This window comes from Pelodiscus sinensis, chromosome 1 (genome assembly GCF_052426305.1).
Source record: "Pelodiscus sinensis isolate ZL-2025 chromosome 1, ASM5242630v1, whole genome shotgun sequence".
Lineage (NCBI taxonomy): Eukaryota > Metazoa > Chordata > Testudines > Trionychidae > Pelodiscus > Pelodiscus sinensis.
Window position 1 is genome coordinate 191034740 of NC_143052.1, and position 19325 is coordinate 191054064.

At 45.5% G+C, this 19325-nt stretch overlaps 1 protein-coding gene across 5 annotated transcripts in view; it reads right to left on the reverse strand.

Moving 5' to 3' along the window:
* Positions 1–19325, reverse strand: part of HLCS (holocarboxylase synthetase) — a 203228-nt gene that overhangs the window by 100013 nt on the left and 83890 nt on the right. The gene's annotated exons all lie outside the window — the stretch shown is intronic.

A 19325-nucleotide genomic window follows, 5' to 3' on the forward strand; every position in this document is an offset into this window, starting at 1 on the left:
TATACAACTGCTAATCTAGTGGCACCATTCTCTGGGTCTCCACGGCCGACCCTATAGGAGTTGCCAAGGAAAAAAGTTTCTGATGCTCGTGCATGTGGCATGCACACACCTGATTGGAATCGACGTGAACATGCACTTGAAGAATAACAAAAGCATTCCTATGGCACTGTCTTTTTTATGATTAGAGACAGATTCAGTCTCTCATCCCAGCTGCTCCACACATTAATATCCTCTTTGGATACTAGTATGGCAGCAGGGAAGTCTGAACCCTGATCTGGGAGCAAAAGGAGTATTACTTTTTTTATGGTCCAGGTAGTTATTTGCTTCTCTGATACATCTGTCAATTAGCACAAAGTGCAGTTGACCATTTGATGTGAGAACTGAAAGAGACCAAACTCATCTGAGAGTGGGAAGACCAAACATTAGATGAGAACTTTTAACCCACAATCAACTCAGCTGAATTTACACAGGTGAGAGATTCTGTAGCTTATTAGCTAGGCTTTCAGTTATTGGCATGAAAATCCAAGCTCTCAGAACTCCTCTCCAAGGTCAGCTGCTCAAACAGTTCCAGGGTTAAAACTACAGTCTCTATGAGAATTCATTGAGAAGGGGCCAGCATCTTTACATTAAGAACCCCCAAACAATTAAAGTTATTTCCCAGAAGGAGTCTAGATTGTAGAAAGTAATGTTTTCCACCTCCTCACAGTATTATCAACCAGCAACAGTACTATTTACCATGCATCTTGCAATGGCTGATCACCACCAGCTAAGTACAATGGAGTTCCCTCTGAAGTGGTTGTTTTAATAATGAATTGTGCATGCAAAACTTGGTGTATGTACCAAGAACATCAAATTGTACACATTGGACATCAAAAACTTTTAGTGATTTCACTGCCAAAGAAATTATCCATATGGTTCTCAGGAGCAACGTGCAATTTTTTAATCCTAGCCCAAAGCCTGCACCCACACCACCAAACTCCTGCCCCAGCCCGGTAAAAGTGAAGATGAGAGAAGTGTGTATAATGCGGGAGATGGATTGAGCCAAGCAGGGCTTCTGGAAATCTAGTCCTTAAATTCAAAAAGAGGAATAAACTTGTTGAGAAGATCAATTTGTCCAAATCAAATCTAGAACAGCCTCACCTCAAGTAGCTTTCTCTGTCTTCTGAAATAAAAATACATCTCCAATACATTAAAAAACTTGTTGGATAATCTGTGTTATTCTCCCCAAAGATATCTGGATAGTTGAAGTTCTCTCCATCACCACCAAGTTCTGTGCTTTGGATAATTTTGTTAGTTCTTAAACAACAACAACAAAAAAAGTCTCATCCATCTTTTTTTCCTGGTTGGGTAGTCTGTAGCAGACCCCCTACCATTACATTACCCTTGTTTCTTACGCCGTTTACCCTTACCCAGAGATTTTCAACTGATCTGTCTCTTATTTCCATCTCAACCTCAGCCCAAGCGAAGGCATTTTAAATATAAGGCAACATCTCTTCTCTTTTTTACCTTCCAGTCCACTCTAAGCAAGCTATACCCTTCTATACTAATATTCCAGTCATGCATGTTATCTCACCAAGATGCTATGATGCCAAACAATGTCATAGTTGTGTATATTTACTACTGTTTCAAATTCTTCCTGCTTATTCCCCATACTTTTCATATTAGTATACAGAGATAAGATTCTGATTACACCCATTCCCCCCTTCAGTTGTCTTCTCTCTCCAATACCCCTGCTATAAAAGCCCATCATCCTCTCAAATTCCAACCCTTCTCCCAAAGTTCCATGTTTTTTACTTATCTGTGGGTTTTGGTCATCTGCCCCCTTCAAGCCCTCCTCACTAAGTTAGCCAGTCTACCAAAATATGCTCTTCCCCTTCCTTTACAGGTAGACCCCATCTCTGCTTAACAGTCCTTCTTCCTGGAACAATGCTTAATTTATACTCCAGTTAGCTAGACAGACAGACACTCCCTAAGACCAGAGAAAATCTGTCACTGCCACTGTCATCTGGATACAGAATCTCAAGATATAGCTTCAGTATATACCTAACTTTTTAAATATCAAGACATACATTTCACAATATTAATGACCAAAATGACACCAGTGCTCATTTTATACTTCACAAGACCCTATCTATTACTCTTGGGGGAATTCTGCACCACTGTGCATACAAAAAATTAGTGTCCCCCACACACTGGGGCAGGAAGTGATGGGAGTGGCAGCCTGGGGGACACATGGGGACCAGGACAGATGTGCCTGATTGAGTGGGAGAAGCTAAATGTCAGCCAGAGTCTGCACCAGGGAGACTCCACAATTCCATAGCTCCCCATAACTTGCCCCCCATGCCCTGTTCCATATGTCTTCATACATACCCAATAAGCTTCCAGGTTCCCATTCTTCTTCCCAGCAATTACTGCCCATGCCCTCAATTCCTCTATTACAATGACTCCCCCTACCTCTGAGCCTTTGCTCTACATCTGAGGGCTGCAAGAAACATGTTTCTGTACTGTAGTTTAAATGAATTATTATTCAAAAGTTGTGCATTAATATAACTAGTAATTATATTTTTTGTTGTCCGTATTGTTAGACATGCGTGCTGCCAGGTATTTTGAAATAAATTACAAAAATAATTGACATTAATGTGATTATATTGTGTTATGCTGTCAAATAGAATATGCATAATTTTGCATAATTTGAAAATATTGTACCCAGAATTTTGAACATTTTGATGATTAATCTATGGATAAATACTATAACAGCAACATGTTGGATATAGTGAATGAGTAGGGCCTATTGGGAGCTGCTGACATTAGTGAAACCTTTTTGTCAGCTAGCACCAATGAGCACATATATCACCGTAACAAAGGAGGATAATTAAGAGAGCTGTATAGAGCTTACCAAGTGGTAACAAGGATCTTAAAATTTGACTTGAAAGGAATGAGTTGCCAGTAAAGATTTTTCCTCATCTACAGAAGATCAGATTCTCCAATTGTGGCCCACAAGAGCAGAAAGTGGCGCACACAAGATGGGGAGGTGGTTTATGGTCACGATTTTGACAGGCAATTAGATTCCTAATAGGAAATGAATATATTAAGCAAGATGACACACAAGAGCTACTGAGGATGCCTGCAGCATCAAAACTTATGGCGATGTTCTGCAATACAGCTGGTGTTATTGAATATATGTGGACAGAATTACAGTGGACATACAGAAGCTTCAGTATGGGGGGGGGTAGCTGAGTTAGTCTGTACAGGATAAACTTAAACAACAAATGATCTGGTAGCACTTTATAGACTAACAAAACATGTGGATGGTATCATGAGCTTTCATGAGCACAGCCCACCTTTTCAGATGACCGGAGTTTTGAGTTCAGGATGTGCAGAACAATTAGTGCTACAATTCTGAGGAATTTTCGGAAACAATAATCCAACACAAATTACAGTAAACTTCCGATAATCCGGCACTTTTGGGACTCAGGGGTGCTGGATTATCGGATATGCTGGAGGAGGGGCCGTGGGGGGCGGTGGGGAACGGCGAGGCGTGGGGTGAACCCTCCACCATTTAGCAGGGAGGCAAGGGAAGCCCCATGCAGCTGCAGGCGACAGGCCAGCTGGGGCTGCAAGTGGCAGCGGCAACTTGGGGAAGTGGCGGGGCAGAGCAGCTGAGGTGCTGCCGGGTTGGTCCTGCAGCTCTGCCCGAGCAGTGCTGCGGGACCAACATTGCAGCAGCCAGCTGCTCTGCCCCACAGCTTCCCCAACTCCGCCACTGTTGAAACTGATGAGCAGCGGACTTGGGGAAGCTGGGGGCAGAGCAGCTGGGGTGCTGCCGGGTTGGTCCCGCAGCCCCGCCCCTCACCCTCTTGCTCAGCGCCTGGCAGCACCCCAGCTGCTCTGCCCATGGCTTCCCCAACTCCACTGCTCGGGAGTGCCGGACCACTGGATGCCGGACAATTGGAGTTTACTGTACTAGCAAATACAGGCAGTCCCCGAGTTACGCGGATCCGACTTATGTCGGATCCGTACTTACGAACGGGGTTTTTCTCGCCCCGGAGGACGCGGAACCAACCGGCAGCGCCCCAGCTGCTCTACCACAGGCATCCGTGAGAACAGCCTCGTCTGCTGGGGCGGGTGGGGGGTGGGGGGAGGGCGCACTAGCTGCTCCGCCCCCCCCCCCCCCAGCAGACCATGGAGACGCAGACGGCAGGACCGAGACGCGCCGCGGTGCTGCCGCAGAGGACCCGGGTGGGACCGTGGAGCATCTGGGCGGTCCCGCCGCCCAGGTCCTCCCCGGCTTTGCTCCTCATCTCCCTGGTCTGCTGGGGGCCCCCCCCACAGCAGACCAGGGAGACGTGGAGGACCCAGGTGGCGGCACCACGGCGCGTCTCGGTCCCGCCGTCCGCGTCTCCATGGTCTGCTGGAGGGGGGGGGGGGGCGGCGCAGCTAGTGCGCCTCCCCCCCCGCTCAGCAGACCAGGCTTTTCTCGCGGATGCCTGTGGTAGAGCAGCTGGAGCGCTGCCGGTTGGTCCCGCAGCGCCGCTCCTCGGCACTACTGGACCAACCCGGCAGCACCCCTGCTGCTCTGCCCCAGGCGTCCTGATTCAGCCACTGCTGGTCAGTTTCAGCAGCGGATGAATCAGGACGCCTGGGGCAGAGCAGCTGAGGTGCTGCAGGGTTGGTCCAGTAGCGCCTAGGAGCGGCACTACTGGACCAACCCAGCAGCACCCCAGCTGCTCTGCCCCAGGCGTCCCCAAGTCAGCCGCTACAGGAAGCCCGAGGCAGAGTTGCTCTGCCCAGGGCTTCCTGGAATCAGCCGCTGATCAGTTTCAGCAGCAGCTGACTTGGGGACACATGGGGTAGAGCAGCTGGGGTGCTGCCGGGTTGGTCCCTGCAGCGCCGATGTGCAGCGCTGCGGGGACCTACCCGGCAGCGCCTCAGCTGCTCTGTCCCAGGTGTCCAGATTTAGTTGCTGTTGAAACTGATCAGCGGCTGATTCCAGGAAGCCCTGGGCAGAGCAACTCTGCCTCGGGCTTCCTGTAGTCAGCCACTGGTCAGTTTCAGCAGCAGTTGAATCTGGACGCCAGTTCCGACTTAAGTACAAATTCAACTTAAGTACAAACCTACAGTCCCTATCTTGTACGTAACCCGGGGACTGCCTGTAATGCACATCTCACATTATATATACACCTAATGATACCAATAACAGTGTTTCAAAATGTTCCAGACTGAATACATACAAATAAAAAGCACTTTACAAAGTAACCAACTGCAGGAAAACCAAATACACTACCTACTGTAGTGTACTGCAAAAATGTATGCACAGTATCGCATCCACACCAAAAATAGCCTACTTATGAAAACCACATTGAGGAATCACATTCCTACCCTTTTTGTAATGAGGTCAGTATGGGCCAGTGCAGGAGATGGATACATAGTTAATGTATTTTGAAACCTGAAAACCAACACGAAGCACCTCAGATTTACTAGAACACATAAAACTGAAAACACATACCAGGCAAATACTTCTGCCTAACAGTTCATTCCCTGAATGACTTTAATATCACATTATGAAAAGAGGCCTTTACAAATATTGCAATATATAACAGACTAAAAGAAAACAATTGAAGTGACTGGGTTTGTTTTAAAATGAAAGTGTAGTGCTTAGTCTGTTGCTGGTCACTAACATGATTGACTCAATTTTACTTTTTATATAGTTAAGTATCTGTCACCTCTACAGATGTTCATAAAATGGTTTGAGAAATTCATACTTCAAGTGACTTTATCAAGTACAGTACAATCTAGCTTACTGAACTCTAGTTAACCACAGTTGGTTAACAGGATTCCCCACAATCACTGGGTTCCATATTAGTTGAGCCTGCCACCCTAGCCAGAATTAAACAATATATTCGGCGAAGCCTGTCTGCAAAGCTGGCTTGAGTCTCTTAATTAAGCTCTAGGATTGGTGCCTGAAACACAGCCTGTCAAAAGGCTTCCCTCCCTTTATCTAAATTATTGTATGCCACCTGGTTTTACTTGTCAGGGATATGCAGCTATACAAGATTGTACTGTACTTATAACATTATCATTTGAATATATTTACATAAACCATATATACACTTTTCAAACAGATTTGGTCTTCTCATATGCCAGTTTATCCATTTTCCACCTACACATCAAAAGCATAAAATTAGCACAAATTTTAGTAAATACATGTACCAAAGCATAAATGCTGTCTTCATATTTCTGAGAGTAGTATTTTTTAGTCAACACCTACAAGTACACTTACCAGACAATACAAAAGCACACTTGTTTGTAGATGATGTAGATCCTATATTCATAGATAATTGTTATTTGTTTCTGTGGTGCTCATCACCATTCAACCTAAGTCTTTAATTCTTAAAATGATAAACTGAACAAGGTATGCATTAATACAATGGGAAATTTTTGTACAAAAATCTTAATATTAAGAAACATAAAATTATAGGCCTCAAACTTAACTTGGACATAGGGAACAAACCTAAAGAAAACATCACTTCTGGAAAGCTGTATAGAAACCTGGGATTACAACATTTTATGAGCCACATCTAATTTGTAGGTGGCACATCTGGTATAACAGATACTATGTACAACAGGGGAATATTTGGAGTAATAAGTGTTTCAAGTGTTAAAATAAACACTTGAATACTTCAGATTTTCACTCAGCTATTTCTGTTAAGAGAAGGAGGCAATTATCTGCTTTAACAATTTGACACTTACAAATTACTATTCAACTGACAAAAAGCTTTTTTTAAAAAAATACACTGCAAAAAACCCTCTGTTTGAAACTTTATCTCTTCACGTTTCCAATATTTCATGGCCACAAATGACACAAGAAAACTGGTAAAAAAAGAAAACACCTTTCAGGCTTCAACCTTGCATAGTCACATACACAATTTATTAGAACTAAAACCTAATACAAATCTATTCATATTAATTTCTGAATTATTTTACTCTACTGAATACTTTGATGTAATGACTTCAGCTACACAACAGTCTTCTCTTTACTCATATGGAGAGGGTCTGCAGTGAAGGGGTCTGCCCACATTGCTCTCAGAAGCTTACTCATCATAAATATAGTAGTCCAATGTCTGTGACTCTGTAACACTTGCTGTTTCTTCTGGGCGGCGCTGTTGCCTCCCGCCGTGACATTCGGCTGACTTCTGCGCAGCTCAGCCGGGCCACCACGGGGGAGCAAGTGGCACAAGTGGCCGTATGGGTCACGCACTCCCCATGCTGTGCTGCACAGGGAGTGCGGGGCCCAAACGGCTGCTTGCTCCCCCACGACGGCCTGGATGAGCGGCGCAGAAGTCAGCCAAGCGCCATGGCGGGAGGGGAAGGGGGTTGGTGCAGTGATGTACATGGCCATGGGGCGGGCCGCTGCGGGGGAGCAAGTGAAGCAAGCGGCTATTTGGGCTCCCCCGCGGTGTCCCGGCTGAGCGGCGCAGACATCAGCCAAGCGCCACGGTGGGAGGCGAAGGCCCACCACTGGAATCATGCAACACACTGAGATGAAGGAGTGCCACACATGCAGCTCTTGGTTGTCTATTGCTGGACTACATGTTCGCTTCACAGCTTTACCATCAGATGCTGGAACCTGTATATGTTGTGTCAGATGGGCAGCAATTATTGAACACACTCCTCTTATCCCAAATACTGACTATTCAACATCCTCCCCACACCTTTTATATTCCACTAGTGAAAGAGAAATGAAGGATCTTCAATAGCCTTTCCTCATCAACATGACAATAACCAACAAACACTCACATAACTAAATGCTACTCTAGTCTGCACTGCTGGATAGCTAGAGATAAGACTCTAATTGCAATGTCAAGTACTAACTTGACAGAAAAATATATAGCAGAAGTTTTCTTTTCCTTTCATTCTTCTCAAAACCTGACATTACTTAATACAATCCCCCAACTTAAAGATTTCCATGCTCCCTGAACCAACTGGTTTCCATAAAAATATTCTGTAGTCTTTTCGCGCCACAAAATGGTCCTACTTATAAGCAATCAATAGCTCATGTCATTATTATTAAATATAATAAGATGAGTTCTCTCCCGTCTACCAAATATACAAAACAAATTTATATTAATACGGTCTCTTGTCTATTCCCAGTGTTTGTGCAACTTACAAGTGTGGTGATCTTTTATTACTACAACATTTTCTCTGGTCTCACAATCTTTTGCTTTTGTTCATAACAAAGTTTTAAGAGTCAATTTTTCGATTCACTCCTCATTGTTCTGCTGATCTCAGAAAATCTTATGGAAATCTGCCAATTTTCATTTGCAATATTACTACTACATATTGGCATTATAGAATCATCCAGTAGTTTGAATAAGGATGAAGACTCCCCAAACGCAATGAGGTTTGAAAGAAAAGGCTTCAATGTTCTTTGCCAAGTTGAGATCTATCGCGTAGCTGGAAACAGACTTTTCCTCTTCAGACTCTTTCATATTTTCAGTGATATTTTATTTATCAGCTAACATTGGTCATATTATTTTCTACCTCAAAATGCTTTAAAAACAAAAAGTCAAGAACCCAATTTCTACAGGAGCTGTTAATTAATGCATTCTCTGTCTCATTAGCTTGTGCCTCATCTACTCCGAACACCAAGTTATATGCCTAGATGAAAATACATATAATTACTATTGATAGGCAAATTAACAGACCCCTCACTTAAAATATATTGGAAATAAAAAAAATCTTACAGGCATGTAACCAGACATACATTTCCTCAAAACGTGAATTTGCTATTCTGAGTCTCTGCCAATTGATACACAGCCATTAAGCAATGGCATCAGTTTTCATAGAAGACTTTTCTTTATTCCATATATCTAATCTTACACAGAAATGTGAAAGTAAGCATCTTAAGTCAAGGGCAGCGTACCAGTCTCCGAGGGCTAAGGAAGGGATAATGGACGCCAGAGTCACCATTTTGAATTTTGTCTTGACGATGAAGGAATTTAGAGCTCTGAGGTCCAGAATGGGACAAAGGTCCCCTTTTGCCTTTGGAACCAAAAAGTAAAAGGAATAGAATCCCCTGTTCCGAAGCTCAGGGGGAACTCATTCCACTGCCCTTAGAGTGAGGAGATGATTTACTTCCTCCTGTAGTAGAGGCGCGTGAGAGAGGTCCCTGAAAAGGGACGGGGTAGGGGATGGGGAAGGAGAGGGTGAGTGGAAAAGGATTACATAACCCCTTTCCACTATTTCCAGCACCCATCGGTCCGAAGTAACAGACCACCAGGCCTGGACGAAATGGGATAAACGGTTCCGGAAATGTAGAAAGGAGACTAATAAGATGCCCTTGAGAGTCCCATCAAAACCCCTAATGAGGTCCCGGGGGCTTGTTAGGGGGCCTCTGGTTATTATTAGGGGCTGGGAGCAGCCAGCACCTTTCGTTCCTGCCGTTGCTACTCCTGATCCTACGGCGGGCGAAGTCGGGGCGTGAACCCTGGGGAAGCACTCTTGGAACATTCCTATTTGAGTAGGCATGCCTTTGGGTAGCAGGAGTGTGCAGGCCCGAGGACTTTAACGTCGCCCTGGTATCCTTGAGACCATGAAACCTCTGGTTGGTCTGCTCCAAAAAGAGTGAGAGGGATCCTCAAACGGGAGGTCCTGAATGGTGTTTTGGAGCACCAGTGGCACCCCAGAACCTTGCAGCCATGAGCTACAGTGCAGAACCACCCCGCTGGCCATCACTCAAGCTGCAGCTTCCGCCACGTCAAGAGCCGCTTGGAGAGCCACTCTGAAGATTGCTCTCCCCTTGTCATGAAGAGCCTTGTACGCTGAGTGGAAGTCTCTAGGGAGCAAGTCCGTAAACTTGTCCAGGGACGCCCAAGTGTTGTATGCGTAACAGGACAAGAGGACTTGCGGGCTGGCAATGCAATATTGGATGTCCCCAGATGCGTAGACCTTCCATCCCAGCAAGTCAGACTTTTTGGCCTCCCTGTTCTTAAGGGGTGGCAGCAGGCTCCCCTTGTCTCGCCCTTTGATTAACAGCTTGCACGACCAACAAGCCTGGGGGAGGGTGAGAGAAGAGGTGTTCGTTACCCTCTTGGGGGACAAAATACCTCCTTTCCACACGCGTATCCATTTGAGGAATAGAGGTGGGAGTTTGCCACAGGGCTTTGGAAATTTTAGCCACTGTTTTGTTGACCAGTAGAGCCACTCTAGAGAGGGTATCAGCATGCAGAATGTCAACAGTAGGATCCGAGTGGTCAGAAACTGTGGGCCAGGCGGTGAAGAAGGTCCTGATGGGCTCTAGCATCCATGGAGGGCATGGATGGGGTGGAGTTGGCTAACACTTGTCTGGGGAGGAGGATGATGACCCCTTTTGGACCTCACCCATAGGGGCATCCTTGCGACCTGGAACGTCCAAGGTGTCTATGGACATAGAGGGGGGAAGTTGGCTCACTGGAGCTGCGCTCCCCCCTGGACCTGAGGACGACTGGCCTGGACATAGGGAACGTCCTGAGGTGGGGGACCTGACAAGAGGTGGCCCCGAGGAGACAGAAGCCAGTCTGGGTGGGTCCACACCCTGGCTCTGGTGGTAAGCCCAGGGAGTCCAGAAGGGCCATTGCCCCGGAGGCTGGGGGGCTATGTTTGTACCATGGGCACCAGAACTGGCTGAGCCCACTGCTGCTGGTACGGGAGCGGAGGACTACGGTGCCGGGAACAGTGCAGAGGGCAGGAGCGGCACCACAAGCAAGATCGGGAGGCCCTCGAGGACTGGACAGATTCCGCCTCTGAGTTGGATCAGCACTCCAAGGTGGACCAGGGCGGTGCCAGCACCAATGCCAAAGGAGTTGCAGTGCGCCAAGTCATGGACTCCAGCTTCCCACAGTGCCTAGGTGGTAGAGGAGGCATGGCCATGCGGGAGTCCCGCACGGAGGCAGGTGCCAATGGGCCCTGGGGCGGTGACAGTGCTGGGCAATGTGGCCACGCCGAGTCTGGTGCCGTGTCTTTGGCCAGTACCGGGGGGGCCAGTGCGGCATGCGGTGCCGTCAGGGCTAGGCGAAGTCTGCCCTCATGCACCACGCCTTCGGTCGCCCCAGGAGGCAATCGGTGCCGAGCGCCCCCGTGGCGCCTAGGAGGTGCCGGAGTCGGAGGAGGAGAGGAGGGAGAAGAATCAATTAGAACCCTCGCTGCCTCCAAAGCCTCCGGTGTGGATAGCTCTGGGAAGTCCTCCTGAGGGCTCACGTCCCCTCACTGGGAGGCAGGCCCGCCCAACCTAGAAGGCCCGGGCTCCGGGGTCGTTGGCACCACATGCCCCACTGGAGGATGCACACCTAGGCGGGGACCGATTCATTAGGCCGCCTCTTCTGAGGCACCAGCGACTGAGAGCCGCTTCGGGGCCCCCGTGCTGCCGGAGAGGCATGGTGCATGGAACTGTTGCACACTGAGGCCAGTGTGCTCCGGGAGGCCGGTGCCGGTCAGAGCGCCGCTGCCATGAAGAAGATCTTAAGGTGCGACTCCCTCTTGTGTTTCGTCAGGCGCTTGAAAGCCTTACAGATTTTACATGCCTCTGTAAGGTGTGCTTCTCCCAGGCACCTTAAGCACAATGAGTGCAGGTCACCACACGGCATAGGCTTATTACACTTTTTGCAGGGCTTAAAGCAGTGCTCCCCAACGCAGTGCCCACCGGGGCATTTATGCACGCCCGCCGAGTGATCAGGGCCAGCTCCCGCCCCCGGGCAGCCCCGCAGCCCCAAAAGGTTGGGGACCACTGGCTTAAAGCCTTGTGGGCCGGGCATGTCCTGCTGTGGGTATACAGCACGCCGCGGCGGGGAACGATCAACAGAAAACAACAAAAGAGTCTTTAACTTAAATTGCAGACACTTAGCTGAACACTAACTAGAGATTGAAGAAAAACAATGAAGACAATGATCATGTTGAGGAGCTGAGGTGGTAAGAAGGAACTGAGTGGGTGAGGGGGCCAGCAGGGTATGTATGGGCCGATATACCGGCGCCACTCCTGGGGGCTCCCTGCTGGCCCTAAGGGTACTGCTGAGGGAAAAACTTCCGATAGCGTGTGCACACAACTATATTGGAATGCACATGAGCAATCACTTGAAGAAGAAACTGAAATTGTTTACTAAATCATTCACCCCCTTTTAAAATGGTAAGCTCCTTGGAGAAGTTCCTATTATATACACATAAACACTCACACTATATTATTTGATGGTGCCTGCTTATATTTTGTTCACTGTCAGTGATGAGAAGAGAAGAGAAGAGAAGAGAAGAGAAGAGAAGAGAAGAGAAGAGAAGAGAAGAGAAGAGAAGAGAAGAGAAGAGAAGAGAAGAGAAGAGAAGAGAAGAGAAGAGAAGAGAAGAGCTCCAGAAGCAGCAATCACTAAGTTTCAGAGCTCCTGAGTAACCTACATGAAAAAAAGCAGTTGAGTGATCAAAGAATGAGGTTATAGGAAAATAAAAAGAAAGATGAAAAGAGATGATTAATGCTCTGCTGATTTTTCAAGACTTTGTCTTGGGAACAAGCACTATATTCAACTGTACATTCTGAGAGTCCTTGCTACTATCACAGGAAAAATCCCACTCATTCAATTGCTTTTTCAAATCCCTTGGCTTACGGTGATTATTTCATCTTCCCTGTTTCCAAAACAGATGGCTATATTTTGATGGAAAATTCTAAACATTCTTCTAGCATTGATCCTTACTAACCTGATATGGTCTACTAAAAATTATTCCCTATCACATGCATTCTGTATGACATCAGCTACCACACAAGATTTTAATACACATTAAGCAGGTGGCCACCAGCAATTTCTTTTTTTAATCTCACATCTGGTATGATACTCCATATAAGGTCTGAAGGGATTTATAAATAAAATTATGCACGCACACACACAAAAGGAAGAACTGATTTATAAGATTTCAAGTAAAAATATCTTTAGAACTGATGAATTTAATTTCATTCTAAAATTCTGAAGTTATTGTAAAATGCTGTTCCTTCCTTTCCATAGCCTTGTTTGGTATGTTAGATTTTTTTTCTTTTACCAAAGAAGCCTAACAGATGTCTTATTGAGATCATACAAGACTTTTCTGCAAAGCTTTACATTTCACACATATATGTTTTTGACAAAGCTATTCAGAGACCAATGGCACAAAGAATATACTGAAGGCAGGGAAGCTAAGGAAATTAAGCAAAGAGATGCAAGGTACAGGCTGGACCTTCGTGGTCCAGCACCCTCAAGACATGAGCCGTCCCAAACCAGGGAGATTTCAGGAGCAGGCGAGGACAATGCCCCACTGCTAGCTGCCCTGCTGCTGGCTCCTCTTCCTGGGGCTTTCAAAGCTGGGGTTCCCCCACTCTGTTGCTGCCCCGCTAACTCTCATCTGGCTGAGACTCTCTTCCCACTGCCACTGGGGGTTCCCCAGCCAGGGTCGCCCGGCCACTGCCAGCCCCATTCAGCCACTGCTGGCCCCAGTACCCCTAGGGGTTCCCTAGGGTTTCCTGGTCTTGAGACTGCCAAGCCACCGCCTGCCCAGTTGCTGCAGCCCAGCTCTGCTACCCCCTTGGCAGGGGAGGGGGGGTTACTGGCCAGGGCACCCAGCTGCCACTGAACCCATTGCCACCAGGGGGCTCCTGGGAGTTTTTGGCCAGAGCTGTTAGGCCAGCCCTGGTGGCACCACCGGGGTTCTCTGGCTGGGGGTCCCGGGCTGCTGCATGGCCCTGCTGCTGCCGGGGAGTTCTCAGGGTTCCCTGGCCAGGGCCACCCGACCCCACTGATGCTGGGAGTTCCCTGGCCAGGGTGAAAGCTCTCAAATGCCATCTGGCCCAACTGACACCAACTGGTCCAACTGACACTTCTGGCCTGGTAGGGACTTTGCAGACCCTGCTCTCTCGGGGCTCTTTGGTCCTGCAACATCGGCGGCCTTGCAGGATCATGGATGTTGCTGGACCAGAGAGTCCTGGATTTGGGAGGTTCAGCCTGTACAGTAATCATTTCTTCACCGTTAGGGCTAGGATGAAGTTCATATTTAACTACTAGGCACCCTCAACTGGCCTGCACTAGGTGACTTGGGCTCAAAGAACTCAGGCTGTGGGGCTGTTTCACTGATGAGTAGACATCTGGGCTCAGGCTAGAGCTTGGGATCTTGTACCCTGCTGGGTGAGAAGGCTCCAGAGTACTCACGCTCCAATGAGCCCAGAAGTCAATACAGCAATGTAACAGCCCCACAGTCCATGCTAGCTAGCACAGGCCAGCCACAGGATTTTCTTTCAAGGTGTCTACACAGCAACGAGCTGTTTCTGATACTGAAACAGTACTTTGTCAGACATATATTCAAATCCAATGTCAACACTAAACAGTTCAATAACAGACTGTGCCTAACTGAATTACTTACATTTGCTTTTATACAGGTGGATTAATCACCTCCCTTGTTTCAAGTGCTGCTACTAATTTACACAAGTATGAGCAAAATCAAGTTCTGTCTCTTGCTGGAAAACCAAACTCCAGGGCAACTAAATATATGATGTATGTTTAATTATTTGGTCCAGCAAAATACAACTTATTTAAAACTAATAATGTATAACTGATCTAAATACTGCCATCTCTATGTTGTTTATTAACATTTAAGGGTAAACTACAGTATCAATGTAAAGACCACTTTCCAGAACTCATCTATCTGGTTTTGTAGTGCCTATTCCAAATCAGAAGGTACCTTTGTTTACTTTAACAAGTCTATTTCTCTTTAGAACTATCACAGACAAAGTAAGTTGAAATTAACTAGTTAATTATAAAAGTAGCAAACTATGTTGGTCTAAAGATGAGCCCCAAGCATAATGATTAAGGGGTACCATCATTCTGTCTTGGTGATTCCCCAAGCAATAGAATCTCATCTGAAAGTTATGGGGGTTTGTTTTGTTGTTTAAGTAGTGAAGTAATGAAAACTTATTTTGAGAATTACATTTCCTATTTTAGTTTTCCTTATTTAGCATTTAACAGTCTGGAAAATCTGAGAGCCTAGGAAGTCAGTTCTACACAAATCTACTCTTTCATGATCCTTGTGGTATATTCTAAAAGAATAACATGTTTTTTCACACACAGTATCACTGAACAGATTTAAGTATAAAAGTAAGCTGTACAAATAGCTCTATCTAGGCATTTATTTAGTAATTTTTCTGATGGAGAGCCTTCTACAGCTGCACAAAAGAGGTGAAAGGAAAAACTGACAGAGCAGATCACAACTACATGAATGATCTCTAGAATCAACTTGAAAACTTTTGGTGGCACCAGTAAGACTATTTTTAGCCTGCATAAAAGAAAATTAAGATATCTCCCTATTCCCACTCCATTTCAAAAAACAAAACTGCTCCATCTCATCTGAGACGTTATCAGCAATCTTTTTGACTGAGGGAGATACTGCACATCCATCTCCATTGATGAGTACTTCAAACATTAGCAATTACCAAATAAACAAGGGCCTCCTACAGGGGAAGTGGCACTAGTGTTTTTGTGGCCACCATTTTTAGTTTTTCCTCTGAGGTAGTGATCTGTCTTTCTGTCAACCATCTCATGCCTGTAAAAGGTGAGAAAAGAACAAGGGGGGAAATGGGCTCACCTTATCCTAATCTGCCAAGCAACATGAGGCCTTATAAAGCCCTCTTAAAGTCCTCCTGCCCTTTATGGCTCTGAGCAATTCTGTGGTGCTGAAATGACAGCTCGTTGGTAGCCTCTTCAGGCAGCTGGGGCAGGCTGTCAGAGGCAGGGGACTGGTTGCTGCCCACCACTGAGAGTCTGGAAATCTCCAGCCAGAGAAAGTCTGGTACAATCTCCAGTGGCAGAGAAACTCTGTGTCCTCAAATCCTGTAGTGGTTGCTGGCACAGAGCATATTCATTTTAGGTTAGGATAACAGCACAAGGTCCAGGCAGTTGGGTCCCTTATGTCTACTCACACATATGCACACACTTCCATCACTTGCCTCCCTGTTCGCATACTGCACACAGGACAACGGGTCAATAAGAGAAGATTTGAAGAAAAGAAAAGGGAAAACCGTCTGTCACCCTGAGCATCCATCTACGATTCCGACCTCCTTTCTTGAGTTCCCTTTCCCGTCTTGAGACATCTGCCTACCTCGTCTCTGAGCATTGAGAACATGGTGGTATGATCCCCTCTTATTTGTACTGCCCCAGTTTTTGTTACTTGTATTTCGGGTTCTGGTTTCATGTTGTGTTTTATTCTTTAGCCTAGTTGCCTTATGAGTTAAGTCACTGTTGTGTTAAATAAAGTTGCTGTTGTACTAGCCACCCTGTGTAACACTTGACTGATAACAAATGAGAGAGATAAGGTATGGGTGGAGAGTCTGAGCTTACACTAACATGATCAAGTCAGTGCTTAACACTGCACCCAGGTATGGTTTGTGTAGGAATTCATGTGAGCTGTACTTGATTTTATTTGATACATATTGCTGTCTGCTCTGGCTGTATAGTTAATCATGATGCAACTGCTCAAGAGAGCTGTTTCATTCTCTCCCTCAAATGCTGCACATTTGCCAAAGACATAAAATCATTAAAAACATACATTTGCACCCTTCTTCCATTATTATCCTCCTCATCTCCCTTCTTTGAATAGCTGCATCTCCTTTGCCCTTCTTCGTGGACTCCATATTCAATGCTTTGTCATATTATAAGACGACTTATATGTCTTACTGAAACAAAATACAGGACTATGTAGCACTTTAAAGACTAACAAGATGGTTTATTAGATGATGAGCTTTTGTGGGCCAGACCCAGTTCCTCAGATCAAATTGTGGAAGAAAATAGGCACGACCATATATACCAAAGGATACAATCAAAAGAATGAACACATATGAAAAGGACAAATCAAATTTCAGAACAGAAGTGGCTGCTGTAGTTTCAGAACAAAGAACAGCAGCTCTTGAGCAGGAGCAGTCCCAGATTGTGGATAGGGTAAAGAAAGAAGCTGCCCTTCTCACACTGCTGTGCCTGTGGGACCAGGCCAGGAAGCATGGGATTTTGGGGTGGCGGGGGAGACCAACAACACAGGGCATATAGCACTGCTAGTGGGTGACAGTCTGAGACATTGATATTGCGGTTTAAATGAGTTCTGTATTAATATACACTGTAAGGAATCTATTTGTGAAAAAATAATTCCTGAATCTTTTTTGTTTTTTATTGCTACAGACATACATGCTGACAGGTATTTTTAAATAAATTACCAAAAGCATTGAACCTGGCATAATTATGTCATTTGTTATTGTGACAAATAACATATGCAGAATTTTAAAATATTTTGTGCATAAAATTTATTTTTTTTGTGAAGAATTTTCAATTTTTTGGCACACAATTCCATTGAGAGTAGCAACTGAGAGCGGCGGGGGCAGTCCAAGCATTCACAAATAGGGAGGGAAGTGTCTACCGAGTTGTGATAACCCTTTTAATGTATATTCACAGAATTGGGACTTTTTGTGTTTTTAAAGGACCCGTTAAACATATTTACCATGTATACTAGAAAATAATACAATAAAAAAATCAGTTTAGGTTCACAAAGTAAACATCTGGAGGATCATCCATTTCCAACAATTCTAAGTAACAAGAACAATGCTAGTAAATTCTTTTGAAAGAAACATGAGGTGCAGCATTTTACAGCAACCCTGGGGATCACAAAACTGCAATAGGGGAACCTCATTTTCTACATACTGTTCTGCAGTTCATGGCATTTCAAGCTAAATGGTATGAAGTGTGATAAATGCAAGCCTTCCTGTGAATACAAACAGATTTTTAAAATATTTTAACTATGAGTATAAGAAAATAAATTAGGCCATTGGGATTTAGGTGAACAACAATTCAGTTTCTGTGTTTTTCTAATTTTTATTGCTTAAGGCAAATGTCACATGATCTTTTAAAGTTGTAAGCTTTTAAAAACAGTCACTGCATTATTTTGAAACAATATTAATATTTACTTTTTGACCTGGCAGAAGAACAGACTCTCTGCTCCCCCCCCCCCCCCCCCCCAAGAAAAGTATCAATATATGTAGCCAGGTACAGTGCTAGAACAAGTGCTGCACATACTTCCCCACATAATCTTGCCAACACACTTCATTCCTGATCTGCAATTATTCTTGAGGTTGTAATTCTAACTGTCTTTAACAAAGAACGTAAAACATACAATCTTGTGAAAGAATTTAGGGCTATTTTCATATATGCAAAACAGAGATTACAATGAAGCCACTAGCTTCACTTTCTTTCAAACTAAAGCGAAGATTTTAACTCAACTTTACAATAACGAAGATAGGCAAAAATCACAGCATCTGCACACAGCATGACTTCCTCCATTGCTGGAGAAAAGATTCTTCCTATCCAACTTCACATCAAAGAACATTAAACTAAGGATGTTAAGTAACGGTTAATTTACTAGTTGAATAGTCAATGACTAGTCAATAGGTACTTCCACATTCTTGCTGGGGCTCTTGTACATTTCAAAGGAGGAATGCGGAACTCTGCATATAGCTGGGGACCAGCAGGAAGTCCCGCTGACTCCGGGGTGTACACCGCGTGACAACTTTGAAATGTGCAAGGGCTCTTGTACATTTCAAAGCAGCAGCGCAGCATGGAGCTTGGCATCAGCTGGGGACTCCCCAGCAGAACACAGGATCAGCTGCGGACTCCACAGCTGACTGCGGCTTCAGCGCAGCATTTTCCCAGACCCAGAGTCAGCTGGGACTCCCCAGCTGATCCCGGGTTCTGCAGAAATGCTGTGCTGGAGCTCAGAATCAGCTGGGACTTTGGGCTCCACGCACAGCAGTGCCGCACAGCTAATCCCGGGTTTAGCTATACAGCACTGCCACTTTGAAGTACCTCCTCTTCCCCCGCTTTGCTGCCTTAGATAGAGGCAGCAAGGGGAGAGGAGAAGTCGACTGACTATCCAATAAGTATTTGCTTATCTGACAGTCAACTAGTCCTTAACATTCCTACATTAAACATAACCAGTAGATCCTATTCTATTGCAACAGCTATGAGTCTCTTCTACATGCATCCTCTTGCACAATATTAATGGCTGACGGAGCTCCAAAAGCAAAATACGTTGGCTCAACTTTCCTCCGGTCAGTCCCAACTCCCAAATTCTTAGGGCATGTCTACATTACTGGGAAGATCAACACTGGTGATCAATCTTCTAGCATTCCATTTAGTGGGTCTAGTGGGGACATGCTAAATCGAATGTTGAGGACACCCCTGGCAACACTGCTATCGCGAGGAGTAAAGGCAAGTCAACGGAAGTGTTTCTTCCATCGACCTCCTGTAGTGAGG